The sequence below is a fragment of the Scaptodrosophila lebanonensis genome, unplaced genomic scaffold, assembly GCF_003285725.1.
Source record: "Scaptodrosophila lebanonensis strain 11010-0011.00,11010-0021.00 unplaced genomic scaffold, SlebRS2 tig00000001-arrow-pilon, whole genome shotgun sequence".
NCBI classification, from domain to species: domain Eukaryota; kingdom Metazoa; phylum Arthropoda; class Insecta; order Diptera; family Drosophilidae; genus Scaptodrosophila; species Scaptodrosophila lebanonensis.
This window is the reverse complement of record NW_022060529.1, coordinates 12,121,923-12,137,031: the sequence shown is the minus strand read 5'-3', so window position 1 is coordinate 12,137,031 and position 15,109 is coordinate 12,121,923.

Sequence of the window (15,109 nt, the reverse complement as noted above, 5' to 3'; positions counted from 1 at the left end):
AAGACATTTGAGTATTATTGTTTGTTATTGTTGCAGTACAGTTTCGTCAGCTTTTGAGCACACATTTCAAATGAAATGGACAAATTAAAATAAAGCATTTAGTAAACGAGATTTAAATGAAACCTTAGTGAATAAAATGAATTACACTAACAATACAAGTACGTAATCAGCTCTTCAATTGCTCTGGGTCATATGTGAGTTACAAGCGGACATATAAACATGCTGAGGACGAAATACAGTGGAGACTGCTTATGTTGAATCGCCGCCTTGACGGCCCACATGGTGGCCACAAATCGTTACAAAATCTAGTCCCCACTGTGAAACGAGTAGTATATGAGACGAGTTCAAAAATTCATCATTGTTGGCGTTGTTGCGAATGCTGCGGCTGCATTGTTGCGTTACTCTCGGCACTCCCTCCTGTCGTCGTCGTCGTCCTCGTTGCCATCGTCGTGTCGTCGTCGTACACCCAAAACTGACTGATGCCCGGCAGCTACTTTTGGGATGAAATATTATAATTACAAGCGAATTGCCAGCGGCCAAGGAGGAGCAGGAGACAAGCAGCCAAAACCAAATCAGACCGAACCCCTGGGCCAGACCGGGCCAAGGCCCCAGCTCAATGGGCACGTGATGGTGTGTCAGGCTCTAGCTTCAGCTTCAGCTTCAGCAGCCAAGCAACGCAACAAAATACAAACACGACCACAGCACAGCGCAGAGCAGAGCAGAACAGAGTTCGTTTCGCTTTGTTTCGGTTGTGTTTGAGTTCAGCTCTCAGGCCCAAGCTCAGGACGGAGTTCGGTTCGTGCTTTGTTGATTTGAATCGCTTGGCAATCGCACCGACTCATCCCCAACCCCTTACATTTTTGTTGTTGCTGCTGGTAGTGGCCAGCGGCTGTTCTGTCGACGTTGTTGCTATTGCCGGTGACGCAACATGTTCGTACTCATGCAGATAGAGTGGAGATGGGTGTGTGGCTGCCCCCAATTATGTTTGTATTAGAGTCCTGCATTTGTTCATGAAATTTACAAAAACTAGGCGCATTAAGATTTTAAATATAGATCTTAAGCAAATAGAAAAAAGTGGTTAATTCAAAAAAATTTGTACTCAGAACATTCTTGACTGTAAGTAAGACTATTATATAGTAACTATATTTCTCACTCACTATCTCTCTTCACAGGAGTTTTTCATGTAATTTCTCAACTAAGACTCAAGACTGCTAGTATTATTGTAGTCTTGTTAGATTATTTTCTAGACTTTTTAAATATAAGTAGTTTTTAAACAAATATAAATAAGAGATCAAATAAAAAATGTATATCCGAACATTCTTGACTGTAAGTAAGACTAATATATATAGTAACTATATTTCTCACTCACTATCTCTCTTCACAGCAATTTTTCATGTCATTTCTCAACTAAGACTCAAGACTGCTAGTATTATTGTAGTCTTGTTAGATTATTTTGTAGACTTGCTTAGGTTATCAGTTAAATTTATTGCGTCTTGTACATATCTACATGTGCGAGTATTTACATCAACGTTGGCAGCCTATTTCTTTTGATGTATTAGTACAAGGAGACACATTTTCTTAATGTTTTCTCGAGTTTTTGAGTTTATTTATTTATTTAATTTATTTTGTAATCCCTTTCCTAGCGTTACAAGTACTAGGTTACTTTCAAATTAGTACACTAGTCATAAAGTGCTAACACTCGAGTTTTAAATGCAACCAATGCAATATTGTAGTGATAATAATATTTGTAGATATACCTGCTGCGCGATAAGAGGCCTTGAAACGTGTTTGACGTTTGAACATGTTTGATGTGGTGGTTGCAATGGGACATTTGTGTTGATAATGCCGGTTCGGAGAAAGGGTCAACAACTAGTTGTTTAGCTGCACCCCCAACGCCCGATTGTCTTGCCCGGCAAACGCACTTTGACAGACAAGCAGAGAAACCGTTATTAATTGCAACTTCGTGGCCTGCAGGTATTTATTAAGTTTTTGTTTAATTTATAAAGCGTGCGACTTTGGAGTCCCTTCATCTCTTTCTCACTCCCCCGATATTTCTCTATATACGAGTATGTATGTTTGTAAAGGTATGCAAAAGCTTCAACATTTGCACTCGGTGCGTTTCAAATTTGTGCGCGTTAAGCACAAGAGAACGGGTATTCCGGGCATAAACTCAAAACATGTAGAGCACAGACAAAATCTACCAACACACACACATACACACCGGTACAAACAAATATGTACACACATACATTAACACATGTTCGCGTTGATTTGAGGCATAAAGTTTTGTGCGCTTTCCTTATTTTACATAGCTGTCAGTTTTATTGAAAATTAGCCTCCAGTTAATTTTGTATGCCATTAAATTTATATACACACACACACACACACACAGACACACATGCACACATATTCGTACAACAGATACACATCCAAACAAATTCAAGTTTGTCTTGCGGTTAGCAACCGACGGTGTCTGCGGCTGTGTTTGTGTGTGCTTTGTGGTTGTCTGGCGTATACGGGCGATCGCCTAAATGTAATGCATGCAGATTATAACTTAAATATGAAATGTCACGCATTGACAGGCATTTTTGAAAAGTGTGCACCAACAAGTTTCATGCCTTGGGGCGGCCAGTTGCGCTGCTTCTCCCCAGTATGGCCACAAAGGCGGTCACAAAGGAGAAACAGGAATTTATGTGGTTTTGTGGTTTGAGGCAAAACTGTGTGCTCTGGGACGTTCGGTTCGTACACGGGTAAGATGATAAGGGTCACATGCCCGTTTTCTCTCTGAGGTTTACATATAATACATAATAATATACACATGGGTGTGTGTGTGTGTGTCCATATTTTATGAAGGAATGTCGCTGCGCATGTATTTGGTAAAGTGTTCAACAGATATTGCGAACATTGTGGTACAGATTGTTTTCATCTAATAATTTAGTTAGCTTTAAATACACAAAACCTTTGTACAATACGAATATATGATAATACATATATTTGTAAGACCAATCAGTTTATCAATGTCTCATATCCACAATGGCGTTTCGCTGCTGGTTAATCTCAAGGCTCAGTGCTCTCAACACACATCGATAGCTGCTTTGCTTTCAGATTCGTTTTTAGCGGAATACACACAACATACTCTTACTAGCAGATCTCTTTCTCCTCTCCCTCACACAGATAAATGGAAATAAGTTTTTTTCGCCGAAACGACCATTTAGCGTACATTTCGCTTTTGTTTGCTAATTAATTGAATGAATTGAAGGATAAGGATAATATAATAGAAGAATTATGAGTAATCGAAATGGGAAACCCAATAGAATCGCTACATTTTTTGGTGTATCTATCTATCAGTATATCTATCTATATATCTATCTATCTTATATAATTTATATCTTGTTAGAAGATTTGTCATTCCACATTCCCATTCACTTTTACGGCTTAACCCCTTACTGGTGGCACCTTTTTCACTTGCCATTGCAGCTTTTCCTCCTCCCAGCTGGCTCAAATTCCAGGTGGCGATTTATTAATACGAAAGTAACTATGTATGTATATATAATAGGGTGTTTTTATTTGAATCTGATCCATTTTACTAGCTCAATTTTTTTTCAATGTGAAGCTGGGACGGACCACTCCTCGTATAAGTAATTTTCGGTAGCTCCAAATAAATAAAAATAGGTTAAAAATAGTCAGCATCACCGCCGCATGCACTCTAATGACGATAAATGTAAAAAAATGCGACCAACCTAATCGATTCGAACCTGTCCGTTTAGGTGTTTGACTGTAAACTTCACTGTTCGCCGATAGACCGCGAGCTGATTGACTAACTAACACTGAAGGACTCGTTTCGCTTGCTCCCGTCCGGCCGGATCTGTGCCTTGATGTCTGCCAAAGAGTCAGCAAGTGGGAATGAGTGTGTGAACTCATAACTGCATTAATATGAGTTTATGCTTCAACGAGTTGGCTTGACCATTGCCATTGCCTAGTGGCTTGTGGTTGCAGTTGTTGGGCTTTTGGGTTGTTGCTGCCGGTATTACATACACTTAGAAAAAAATAATTTCCAGACCTGCCCCTAAACTTAGAAATATTCTATATATGGCAGTGCTTAGAAATACCTTGTCTGAACTAAGAAATCGCAGCCTTAATTCCAAAATTTTAGAAACAACATTTCATAATTTTAAAAACTCTTATAATTTTGTTCAAATGTAGGCGATTGGTCCGAAATGGATTTGTCTAGCTTGAAGGACGAAAATCTGCCCTGACACCTGACAACTATTGTTCTTATATTTATTTCTTGGTCCCATGAAAGTTTCATGTAAGTGCGTCTCAAGACATTTAAGAAGAATTTGTGAATTTATTACGTCTTCGATAGCAAAAACTAATATGAACATTTTGGGGCTTAAATATTACAAAAAAATATTATTTGTAGTGTAAATGAAATCCACGTTCCAGTTTTATGTAAATAAATTTGAACTCTCCAGAAATAGTATCTAGTTTCAAGAAATAAAATCCTGTAAGGCGGTTTTTATTTATAATGTTGTCAAAAAAACGATGCTTAAAAGTAGTTCAGGCCGAATCTATCTCTAAGTTGAGGTGATTTTCTAAATGATAGGGCCTTTTTTCTGAGTGTACACATTATGCACACACCCACACACGCTCAGAGCTCGTGTCTGCTTGTCAGATTGCTGTTGCTGTTGCCGTTTAACGCCGCTACACTTAAACAAACAGCGGTGTGCGTACATAAACATGCAGAGACAGGGACGCACATACAAGTATGTAGGTAAGGCTGTGTGTGTGCGCGCGTCTGTGTGTTTGTGTGTGTGCACAAACACGTACTTACTCACACGTGAAAATGACGGCCGCAGCAATGGCAATATGGCTGACGCTGACGCTTACGCTGACGCTGGCAACGTCATGGCGGCGGCTGCCTATTAAGTGATTTTAACACCTTGCGCATGAAAATTGCAGAAAGCAACGCCGTTGATAATTATCCCTTAATTGTTTAATGAGCAGCACTTGAGCAGCGACCGCAATGGTTGCGGCAGCATCAACAGCAACAGCAGCAGCGAAACTTTAATTAATGTACAATTTAATTACAAGAACATATCTGCATGCACACACACACATACACACACACATAGGCGGTCTCCCACGTCTGCCAAATTGACTTTAATATAACCATATGCCCCACTTGCTTAACACAATTAAATGCACAACTTTAATCAACTTACATGTACGGACTCGAGCCAATTATGAAGTAAACGGATGCGCTAATTTCATGGAAAAATGCATGCACGAAAAGCGGATAATTACGATAAATCCAATCAGTGGGCTATCGTTACATTAACATACCGACCATATGTCGGCGACCTAACAATTATGACAACTTCACAGCCAATATAATACGATTATTAACACTCTCCAGCTGCCAGTGCATGTTGAAAAGGAAAGAATGCTACAACCATATTTAACTTTTGGTATGGCTGTCACTAACTACTTATTTATTATGTACGCGTAATTGTAGCTTACTGCTTACAATTAAGGCACTAGTCATGGTTATTGCGAAGAGCGCCAAAACGAGTAGCAAGCCCAAACCAATCAAAAATATTGCTGCCCAGTTTCCGAATTTTTTCTGAATACTACTAGAACTAAGTATGCTCGCATGTATGTACTTGCTTTATGCCGGAAAACAAAATGTTCTTGATTATTGTACCCAAAAAAAAAAGCAGCCTGAAAGCCTATTCATCTTAATTCGTTTCCGAAAAAATTATCTGTAACTCAGCTGTAAGCTTGATTTAACATTAAAGTTTGAAAAGTAGTGCAATTTTGAAAATACAATAAAATATTACAAGTATACATATATAAGCCGAAATAGAATACCAAAAACTTGAACCATTCGAGTCTATGGGAAGCTGTACATCGACATTAGTAAATATAACTATTTTATGTCGTTCATAAAGACAGATGACGCGTCTTACCAGGCTGATCAAGAAGTGAAGTGAAGAGTTTTTGAAACCTTGGATTACCAACATTTTGATTTCTGAGTTTTCAGCCATGTCGGAATCATACCCGACACCTAATTATCTAGCACTCTGAAGTAAGTTGTCGGGTTTGAAGTTTCAATATTTATGTTCTTAATATACCAATCTCAACTGCACATGTGTACGATTATATACAACAATAATAATTGGGTACATAAATATATTGTAAATATGCAGCCGTGTTCTCTCGAAGGAAGGGGAGAACTTTAGTACAATAATTTGCAAATCAAAATGAAGAATTTAGTTTAAAAACATTATGTTCCACGAATTCCACAATTTTGTTATTGTGCTCCTATTTTACATATGTATCTCTATTAGTGTTTTGTACATATTTGTCTTTGCTAATGATTAATGTTTCTACTGCTGCAGCAAAACGAAACCAATTTGGAGCAATTAGTCATTTGAGAGATTGGACTTTCGTCCGAAATATTCATTCTGAATACTCATGCTACTTAATACTGCGGGGACTACTTAAGTGATGGAAAAACATACATATTTGTATGTACAAGTATGTGTACTCGTATGTATGTAAGTATTTATAACATATAATGTACTCGTATCTATGCGCTGCCAAACAAAGTTGTATATAACTGGCAGCTATAGCTACTTGTATATAGTAAGTATGCTGGCATATAAAATAGTGAATGTAATTTTATTCACATGTATCGCCCGCGGCCAATCCGTCTTAGCCGCTGGCATCAAATTGCACAGCGCAGAGCAGCAACAGCAACAGCAACAACAACAGCAACAGCCAACCAGCAACCCCGGAACAACAGCAGAAACGGCAGCGACTACGGCGACGGCGACGGCGACGACGGCGCACCTCATTCTGAGGCAGCCGGCAGAGAAGAGTGTGTGTTGTGTGTATGCTATATTATATTCAGAGAGTTGAAATCCATCATTGGCGCATGGCCGCAGGTCACATTTGGGTTGAAATATTATAATTACAAGCGAACGCCTGCGGCCAAGGAGAGGTGAGCGTCAAGCGCTTTGCCATGCCATGCCATGCCATGCCATCTCAGCAACGGCATCGCATCGCGTGGCTTTTGTTGTTGCTGTTGTTGTTGCTATTTCTGTTGCCTGCTTCGGTTGCGGCTGCTTGGCCTGGCTTTGTTGCTGGGACTGGGGCTGTTTGGCCGCTTCGTTGCTTAGTTGCTTGGTTGCTTGGCCGACTGTCTGGCCGGTTGTCTGCCAAGCTTAGTTGTATTCGTAAATGGGGTAACACAGACACATACTAAAATACACACCGAACTGCGGATATGGATACTTACTTATACCCTGGGCCCGGAGGAGTAGAGGATATTGTCAAATCGTTCAGTATTTGTAACCAAAAGTAGCCACGGCAGACGCCCTCAAATATAACACATAGTCTTGATCAGATCGAGACGAGTCATTGTGAACTTCTTCGCCTATCTGTTCGTATGTAAATATATTTAATCTGGACTCCACAAGCTTGGTATACCTTTAATTAAATATATTTCACTAATTTACACTATAAATGTAAATCAAAAATTTCATGAAATATATGATTTTGGCATTGTTTTTTCGCATTTCATTCATTTTTAAATCAAGTTTAAGCAAAAAACTGTTAAGTTGAAAATGTACAAATATTCAAATTGAATTAATTGATAAGCCGTTTGCAGGGTATAAACGAGTCGCAGCACTCGATTCTAGCATTCGACTCGTTTGTGTTGTTGTTGCTTGCCTCTCCGCTGGTTTGGTTGTGTTTACGTTATGCTCCAAAAGTCCTGATAGCATAGCGTGTTGCTCTTGTTAGTGCTATTGTTGTAGCCGTAGGGCGCACATGGCTTGCAGTTTGCTTTATTCAAACACGAACTCATCGCATGTTGTATACAACATGTTTGATACAACAATGCGCCGACAAATGCTTAGAAGCTCCCCAATTCCTTAGTCTGGCATTGTCTTTTGTCTGCGTCAGTTGGGCGTGTGTGTGTGTGTGTGCGTGCGTGCATTGTTGTTGTTGTTGTTGTGCTCTGAGGGAGATCAAAAATCAAATCAAGAAGCGGAAGCCACAACAACAACAAGGTCCCGTTCCATGAACATAACTAGCAGGTGAATTGCATTTTAAAACATACATATAGACAACACATATACTAGTATGTATGTATGTATGTAGCTAAGTACTTATATGGGGGGCAATTACTTGTTGCACTTGCCGCGGCTTTGTTTGGATTTCGCACGTGCGTGCCACACGCCACAGCCACCACGAAAAAGAAAACAAACACACAAACACAAAACTGTCGGTGTGGAAAATATGTTTGCACAACTGTGTAGAACATTTGTATTTGTTGGCCCTGTAATTAGGGCTCTGACCAGATAGTAGACCGTGTTGTTGCCACAGCTGTTGCCATTTTGTTTTCAAGAGGCGAATCAAGCGCCCATTAATTAGCACACCAAAGATTGCCGAACACAAATTACAGAGTTCACATAAAAATAATTTAAAAATAACAAAAAGTCGCATGGTTTGGCCCGCGGGTCCAAAGAAAATGGTCTCTGCATGCATGTGGGCTCGGGTTGGTCTCAGTCTCTGCCTCAATGTCTGCCGCTGCATGCAACTCATCCAAGCCATCGCATATAATTATGCACAATCACAGTTTGTAATTGTCTCCGAAATGCGTTTTGGCCGGACACCAACACCGTGATGCCCGCGGCCTTTTAGAGGCCAGGTGACAAGTATCGTGTGATGTGCCTGGCAGAGCCGGGGAGAGTCCCCATCGTTCGTACCCTCATTATATGCAAAATTTCAGTGCCTACAGCTACTTAAGTTAAATTTATTTTTAACTTCCACATATATTTTCTGTTGTTTTTGTTATTTTGTGGTGTTCCTTTGCTGCCTTTAAGCCTCCGGCACTCTTAGTTGCATGTTCAAGCAATCCTTTTCCGTTCTTGCATTGCTCTGTTGATGTTGTTGTTGTTGTTGCCGCGCTACGCTGTGCCCGAAACGAGCACAAATAAAGAACTGGTCTCATTCATAACTTGCGGCGCTTTTTGCATTCTGCGTTATATTTTCTTCATTCCACATGTCTTAAGTATCAACTGTCAGTTTTCGATCTCACACTGCCCACGGGCCAGTTTGTAAATCATTAAAAATTATGCCCACTCGCATTCGTTACTACCTTCATATCTACTTCCAAACATTATGAGTCGAAGTGCAATGGCTCAATGGTTGGCTAATTTCCATTCAGGCAAAGACATTATTTGATACTTGTAGTTGCTGATTTTTTGTCGACTTGTTTTGAATAAAAGGACAACAAAGAAGACCAAGGTTATTCTTGAATATTCTCATTTTCGATTTGTAGCAAAAGCTTAATGTGAAATATTTTGACCAAAGTGTTAGCGTTTTGCTTTGTATGGTTATATTATTGTTATTAAGATAACAAGTAGCCTTTACTGAAAATATAATAGTTAACATGGCAAGAAGTTGAAAAATCGTCACTTCGCTATAAAGATACGTTTAGGCTTTAAAAGCTTATTGCGAAGCCATATGATCCAGTTGATTTTATGGGTCCGTTTTTATAATGAACTTGGCTATTCTTATTTTTGGATTCTATGTGAGATCGTTTATTTGTATTGCCATAGAATAAAGAATATCGGTGCACATTCATGAGTGCCTGCAAAAAATTGGGGAAGTGTCATCGCTTGCTAGCTCATCTGAAATTCAATTAAAATGACTTGCTGGACCACCTCGTTAAGAAATCAAGCGTCGTTTGTCCGTCCGCAGATATACTTAGTTAATAGTAAAAGGAAATTTTAGCAGCTAGACTGTTTATAAGTAGTAATTGGAAACTTTGGCAACTAGACCTGAAGTAGTCAAAGCAGATTTGAGATGTTAGGAATAGTACGTTTCAGCATTGGAGGCGTACCTGTATGTCCTCTGTATGTCCGTCTGTTTATTTGTGCGACTCTATGAACACGGGAACTTTTGTATCATAATAGCTAGGAACGCGAATTTTGGTAGCCATATATCTCCTCCCATATTCTAGTTGTTATATTATTATTATATTATTAGTTGTATAGCGGCTATAGCAAAAAATCAATAGGAAAATCTGATATTTATAGCTTTGTTATTGTATTTTTTGATATTCTCTAGTTTAATCAAAATCGGTGCCCGATATCTTATAGTTGTTAAAGGACAATCAGACAATTGTTTTTTTTTTTTGACAATTAATACGATATTTGGTATAATTTGTTTGTGCTCGTTCAATCCGATGTCGACGTGTTTCGTCGACTTTAAACAAATCTAATATTTTCTACTCTCAATTAATTTTAAATGAATTCTAAATACTTAAAAATCCCTATATTTTCTGTGTGTTTTATTAAAGTGTAGTTAATTTAAAATTCTTTTAAAGTAGGACACTAAATGTTTAATTTCGCAAAATTTGTTGCCAAATTTGGTCAAAAACTAAATTGTTGCCACCGCACAATGTTTATATTCGAATATATAGTATTGTATATATATGACTTCTATCATTTAGCCATTCAAATGTTGTAGTTTGTTTAAATGTTGAAATGCTGATATGTTGTAAAATACGATGTTTGTTGCTGCAGTCAGTCGTGCGTTAAAAATTTAACGCGAAATTCAGAACGCGATGGCAACGCAAAAATGGCATCATTAAGTAAAATGCCTCAGGGTAGGCATTGTGAGTTTTATGAGCCTTTTTGTGTCGTTAATATTAAAAAATATTTCAAAAAAAAAAAAAAACGCACGCACACATGCAAGCGTATGTGTAAATATACAACATATATGTATGTATATAAATATGTATATATACAAATAATAATAATAATGATGATGGTGGAAAAAAGTGTGGAAATTTTCCGCAACATATGCAAGCGAAGGCATTTATGTTTGTTTATACAACACACACATACAAATACATACTTATGTACCTTTGTGTGTAAGTTTATAAAGCAGCATATTGATTAACATGCAAATGCACAAACTTACAAACCATGAAAAACTACACAAATAAACAAACATGCAGTGCGGAAAGGGCTCGGCTACTCAACAATTATTACAATGAGAAGCATGGCTGTCGACGCTGATTTTTGCACTAGCAAGCATTTATGTATATGCATATATGCACGAGCATATATATTCATATATACTGCCACATATCACATACCAGATGCCCAGCCCCTGCCTCCGCCTCTGGCTCATGCCCCAATCAGGAGGCAGCCAGCGTGCTGCAAACAATAAACCATAAAGCGCGCCTCGCACATTTTGTCGAATTATTTTGTTGCCAGTCGCTGGCGGCTAACTGCAGCAAATTGGCTTGAAATATTGGCATTCCTATATGTATGAGTGCGTGCACATATATGTACATACATACATATAAACATGTGCATATGTATGTGTGCGTGTGTGCGGTGCGTGAGTTTATGCTTAAAAAATATATTTAAAATGGCAAAGCAAAAAAGCGGCGACGTCAACAGAACGGCGAAACATCAAATAAAAAAAGTCTAAAAACTTGTGTTCCGCAGCACTGATATTGTATACCCTTCCTAAGCTGGTTTGAATGTTCGCAAGGAAAAGTCTTTGAAAAGCAGGAAAGCTGGCCAGGAAATGGTTTGCTGGTAAGGACTGTCTGGCTCTGCCATGAATTGAGGCCTCTGGCTTAGCAAGAACAGGGATTATAGACCGAAGGTATCACAAATTGAGTTTCAAACGGGATTTGGAAGACTAGGCAGATGACGTAACAGTTCACTATCTTCCTGGCTGGAGCTTCAATGAAATTTTGTTGAAATGTTGTTTGAAACTAACTATAATTCATAGTGTCGTGCAACAGGTTGAACTGGTCGAAATGCTCCACATGCCCGAATAAACTAATTGTAAATATTTAAATATACTGGCTGAAGTGATTTAATTAATAAAGTCGTGTCCATCTGTCCTTCTGTTAGCCATCTGTCTGCCCATTTATATGCGAGCTGGTCTTACAATTTTTAAGATATCGCGCTGAAAGCAGATCGTTTGTTCAAATTAATCAGATCGGAGAACAGTATTTTACTTCCAGATGCAGTTTGCAGTTTACTCTTTTATCATGATTGCTATTACTAAAATAACTAATCATAACGATGCGTTTTAATGTGTTTTCAATATTTCAGAACCTGTTCCCAAAGAGAATGGCAGGCGGATAGGGAGACAAATAAGAGGCCATGGGTGCACAGAAACTTATCACTGAAAAAATCAGTTTTGAGAATTTTATGTGTTATTTTTAGGAATGTTGATGCCTGAAGCAATATGACCTTTTAGTTAAAATGCAGGGAATAAACAAGGAAAGCAACTGTGACTGTGTGTGTTGGCCATGCCCGAAACAATAAAATACAAAATTTTGTCTGTGTGTGTGTGCTTCTGTGTGTGTGTCGGCCAATGAGTGAAATGAGCGATAAAATTGCAACAATTCAGTCGTCTTCGTGGCCATAGTCGCTTGATCGCCGTTGTTAGTCGTGCGTTGATAAAATATGAAAAATTGAAATGTCAATGGAAAACGCACAACTGCCCACTCACCAAATACATACATACACACACATACTTGCACACATACATATGCATGTTTATATGGAGTGGTATGGTTATGGAGCTTATGGCCAGTGCCAGTGCCATTGATATTGCTATTGCCATTGCGTTTCGTTCCGTTTCGTTTGCTTGTGCAACAACAATAGCCACTTGTATGCAAATAGTGAAATAATATGAAGCATGTACAAAATTAATATCGCCCGTGGCATTCTCAAACAATTGCCGTCGCCTTCGCCGCCGCCCCCCGCGATATGCAATGAAAAATGTGGCATAAATGCGTGCAGCACTTGAAGCGTCGCTTGTCACAACGCTCGGTCGTCAGCTCATTGCAGTCGACGGCCACACTAGCAGGCATATGTATTTTGATTGCCCTGATTTCCCTAAATTCCCCGATTTTTTTTTAATTAAACAGCTCTGACTTCAGTATGTTAATGAGACTTTTTTACATCTGCTCGCTAGCACTTTCTAATGTTTTTTTCTTATGTTCGAAAATTTTAGTTATATCAATTATCTTTTTTAAATAAACTGGTAGGATGCAAAACGCCCTCGTTGTTAGTACCGCTGCGTAGAATGTGATTGATTCCTGCCAGTTATCTTAGCTTTTCTGTACCATCAGGTATTAATCAACCCTGCTACTTATGCTAGTTAGGGAGTCTTAGATCTTCTGCATAAATCTGCAGCCCTTTGCTCCAACAGACGTCGACTTAAGTTTCTCAAAAGTTACCACTAGGGCAAAAGCGACATTCAATTTCGGATGAAAGTTGTTTACTTATTTTATTGCGCTTCATTAGAGGAGATACTAATAGGTATATCACATGACTTAGTATATTTAAAAAAAAACGTGACGAATTAAATTAAATATAATTTTATTGTAGCGCGTCTACAATTAAAGTGAAGGCAAATGTCAGCATTAGAAAAGCTCGCCTGCACAACAAAGTTCTGAATAAAAGTAAGAGCAAGAGTGCACTGATCTTGAGAAGAGATAACATAATATAATAAATTAAACTATTTTTATATAATTAATTAAAATAGAAAATATTTTGAAGGATATATTTCAATGGTTGGCCTAGCAATCAAGCTTACGCATTTCTTTATGCAATTAGCTGTTTTAATAAGGAATGCCAAACGACACTTCAGCTTGTTACAACTTCTATAAGGGCTACTGTAAGGGGGAAGGGGAAGCGCTGCACTAACTGCAAAAAAAGTTCGCACTCATTTTAATTACAGTTGTCTAACTGCAGGCCTTGCTGTTTTGAAACATAGCCCGGGGCATATTTATCACAAGTTTTTCTTTGCATTGCCGCAAGCTAACAAAATATTTCAGCTGCCGCCCTGGCGTCGTTGCATTGCCCCAGCATCAGCGTTAGCGTCGGCAACGACTGAGCGGCCTAAGGGTGCGTTGCTAACGCCGTCGCTTCTTTTGCCAGCGTCAAAGTCTTTGCTCTTAGCTGTTTCTACTGTCGTTGCTGTTGTTGTTGGTGGTGTTGTTGTTGTAGCTGCTGTAGCTGTAGCTATAGCCGCCGTTGTTGCCTATGCGCACAAAGTTTCATTTCGTTTGGCCTCCGGCTGCAGCGTTCTATGCTTTGTCATTAACACAAACACTCACACTCACACATAAACGTACTCGTATGCGTAGCGCAAAAATACATAGCAATAGGTACATATGTATGTATGTATTTGTATGTACATAGAAACAGCTGTAGGCAACATTGGCTTTGACATTTACGAAATGGCAAAATGTTCAGGGATGAGACAATGTGGCAGAAAGACCACAATTCAGCCTACGTGTATGTACATACATATGTGTTGTATGTGCTGTGCGTGTATTATTTAATAAATATCAAATATATTTAGATTTATATTGCATGTCATAGGAAACACACACACATACAAACACACAAACATACGAGTATGCATTCTATTTGCAGAATTGGCCACAACACAAGTGCAAAGTGAGTCGCATTAATTGACCCGCTCGGCCACAAACAACGTACAAAGTTAATTGCGCCATTTTAGTTGCAAACAACTGTAGTAGCACACATTCATACCTACACATGCACATACATACGTGCATACAACTACAAAAGCAACAGCACTTAAACCGGAAATAGACTATTAAACGTTCACACGCACGCACGCAGGCACACATTCTTACGCATACATAGAAGCAGACAAATAAACACATTGCAACAGCAGTAGCAGCAGCAGAAGCAGCAGCAACAACAACAACACATGGTGGGAAAGTCAAGCAGCTAAATAGCGACACAACCACTTGCTCTCAAACAAAGACTCAGTCGCTCTCTCTCAAGGTCGTCGTCATCGGCGCGTTGGCGCTACCATTGCAAAAGACGCCAGTCGCGAACTGCCAACAACACAACAAAATCGTACACGAAGCCAAGTCGCATCGAGCACGAACGCGAATGCGAACACGAACGCGAACGCGAACAATTAAAGTTGCCATCGAACTCAAACTTGTACGAACAGCTGAACTTGCAGCATGAGGCCGCTACTCACAACGATAACGATTCAGTTCACG